Genomic DNA, 2,500 nt, shown 5'->3' with positions numbered 1-2,500 from the left:
GCCTGCGGCTTAATTTGACTCAACACGGGGAATCTCACCCGGCCCGGACACAGTGAGGATTGACAGATTGAGAGCTCTTTCTTGATTCTGTGGGTGGTGGTGCATGGCCGTTCTTAGTTGGTGGAGCGATTTGTCTGGTTAATTCCGATAACGAACGAGACTCTGGCTTGCTAACTAGTTACGCGACCCTATCGGTCGGCGTTGAACTTCTTAGAGGGACTAGTGGCGCTTAGCCACACGAGATTGAGCAATAACAGGTCTGTGATGCCCTTAGATGTTCGGGGCCGCACGCGCGCTACACTGACCGGATCAGCGTGTCGCCGCCTAGGCCGGAAGGTCCGGGTAACCCGCTGAACCCCGGTCGTGCTAGGGATAGGGAATTGCAATTGTTTCCCTTGAACGAGGAATGCCCAGTAAGCGCGAGTCATCAGCTCGCGTTGATTACGTCCCTGCCCTTTGTACACACCGCCCGTCGCTACTACCGATTGAATGGTTTAGTGAGGTCCTCCGATTGGACCTGGCGCGTTCGGCAACGGCCGCGCCGGCGTCCGAGAAGACGATCTAACTTGATCATTTAGAGGAAGTAAAAGTCGTAACAAGGTTTCCGTAGGTGAACCTGCGGAAGGATCATTACCGGCCGATCGCCGATCGAGTGGTCGTGCGTTCGACAGGTGGAGAAGGCTCCGTATCTTGGCGGCCGCGCACGCCCTTCGTCGCTGTTGAGGCGCACGCGATTGCACTTCGGTCACCCTGTTTCGTTCTGCGCCGAGTGCCGTGGCCATGTGCCAGGCTGGCTTCATGCGTCGCCTACGGCTGGCGACCGCTCGGCCACCGCTTTTTCGACTGTGCAATCCGGCTGGGTCGCGCTTGTCCAACTGACGAAGTCACGGAGGGCTCTTGGCGGTGGATCACTCGGCTCGCGAGTCGATGAAGGACGCAGCTAGCTGCGTGAATTAATGTGAATTGCAGGACACATTGAGCATCGACGTTCTGAACGCAAATTGCGGCACCGGGTCAATCCCGGCGCCACGCCCGCCTCAGGGTCGCGTTGTAACGTTCCCGCGCGGCGACGCGTCGGGCCGGTGCGGTGTCGGCCGTTGCCACGGTCGTCCCGCCCAGGACAGCACGAACGCAGTGTCAGCGCGCGAAACCGAACGCGGCGTGCGTCTCGTTACGAGTCGGCCTCGAAGAGGATCCCGGCCCGGAGCAGCACGGCTCGCGTTCGGGCGCGGCGCTCGCACGAGCTTCGGTGGCGCGCGCGTGTCTCTCGCAAACGAGGCACTGGATTATCGGCCTGAGGTCGGACGAGGCTACCCGCTGAATTTAAGCATATTACTAAGCGGAGGAAAAGAAACTAACGAGGATTCCCCCAGTAACGGCGAGTGAAGTGGGAAGTGCCCATCGCCGAATCCGCGCGCCTCTGCGGCGCGTGGAATTGTGGCGTAAGGAATTCGCTGCGCGTACGTCGTTCGCCGCCCGCGTTCTTCTGATCGAGGCCTCGTCCCGGTGCGGGTGTCAGGCCCATGGTGGCGGCGAGGGCGCGCGCTCTGCGTCTTCCCAGAGTCGGGTTGTTTGGGAATGCAGCCCAAAGCGGGTGGTAAACTCCATCTAAGGCTAAATACTGTCGCGAGACCGATAGCGAACAAGTACCGTGAGGGAAAGTTGAAAAGCACTTTGAAGAGAGAGTTAAAGAGTACGTGAAACCGTCGAGAGGCAAACGGGAGGGCCTGTCGAGTCGCGCGACGCTTTCAGCTGAAGCCGAGCGGAGCGTGTGGGCGTGCGGAGCCTTGCGGCCCGTCGTTCGCGCTGTCCTCCGAGCAGCTCCAGCGCACTAGCGCCGTGCGAAGGCCGCGACCGTCTGGGAGGCGGCGAGAAGGCCGCGCGCAAGGTAGCCCGCCCCCGGGTGGGTGTTATAGGCGCGCGGACACGTCGGCCCGTCGCCCGGGCGAGGAGGGATCGCCGCGTCTGCCCTTCGTGGGCCGGGCGTCCCGTCCGAGCCGGTGCGTCGCCGGTTGGGGACTGTGCTCAGTGCCCAGTTGCGGCGTGTCGGTTGCGGGTGGGCAGCGCCGCGCGAGACGCACGGGGTCCGCGGCTAACGTCAGCCACCTTCCCGACCCGTCTTGAAACACGGACCAAGGAGTCTAACGTGCGCGCGAGCCACGGGGCAGTGCGAAACCCATGGGCGCAGTGAAAGTGAATGTCGGCGCGGTCCGGCGGAGGTGAGATGCCGTCTCTCTGGACGGCCGCATCACCGGCCGATCTCGTCCGCTCTGCCGGAGAGGTCGAGCGAGAGCGTGCGCGTTGGGACCCGAAAGATGGTGAACTATGCCTGAGGAGGTTGAAGCCAGAGGAAACTCTGGTGGAGGACCGTAGCGATTCTGACGTGCAAATCGATCGTCAAATTTGGGTATAGGGGCGAAAGACTAATCGAACCATCTAGTAGCTGGTTCCCTCCGAAGTTTCCCTCAGGATAGCTGGCGCTCGGTGGTCGCAGTTTTAT

The 2,500-nt window shown here is 61.7% G+C and overlaps 3 non-coding genes across 3 annotated transcripts in view; all 3 read left to right on the top strand.

The window, feature by feature from the left end:
* LOC145916616 (small subunit ribosomal RNA) overlaps positions 1-633 on the top strand; it is a 1,824-nt gene extending 1,191 nt beyond the window's left edge. The window contains exon 1 of the ribosomal RNA XR_014404803.1: positions 1-633. This exon is cut by the window's left edge and continues 1,191 nt beyond it. This is a non-coding gene — a ribosomal RNA (small subunit ribosomal RNA).
* A 259-nt stretch (positions 634-892) lies between these two features.
* Positions 893-1,046, top strand: LOC145916612 (5.8S ribosomal RNA). The gene has a single exon (XR_014404799.1). It is a non-coding gene; the product is annotated as a 5.8S ribosomal RNA (ribosomal RNA).
* Positions 1,047-1,290: 244 nt separating this feature from the next.
* LOC145916591 (large subunit ribosomal RNA) overlaps positions 1,291-2,500 on the top strand; it is a 3,686-nt gene continuing 2,476 nt past the window's right edge. Inside the window, exon 1 of the ribosomal RNA XR_014404784.1 lies at positions 1,291-2,500. This exon is cut by the window's right edge and continues 2,476 nt beyond it. This is a non-coding gene — a ribosomal RNA (large subunit ribosomal RNA).

The sequence above is a fragment of the Ascidia mentula genome, assembly GCF_947561715.1.
Source record: "Ascidia mentula chromosome 2 unlocalized genomic scaffold, kaAscMent1.1 SUPER_2_unloc_7, whole genome shotgun sequence".
Classification (NCBI taxonomy): domain Eukaryota; kingdom Metazoa; phylum Chordata; class Ascidiacea; order Phlebobranchia; family Ascidiidae; genus Ascidia; species Ascidia mentula.
Note: the sequence above shows the minus strand (reverse complement) of the source record. Positions and strands in the feature narration are given on the sequence as shown.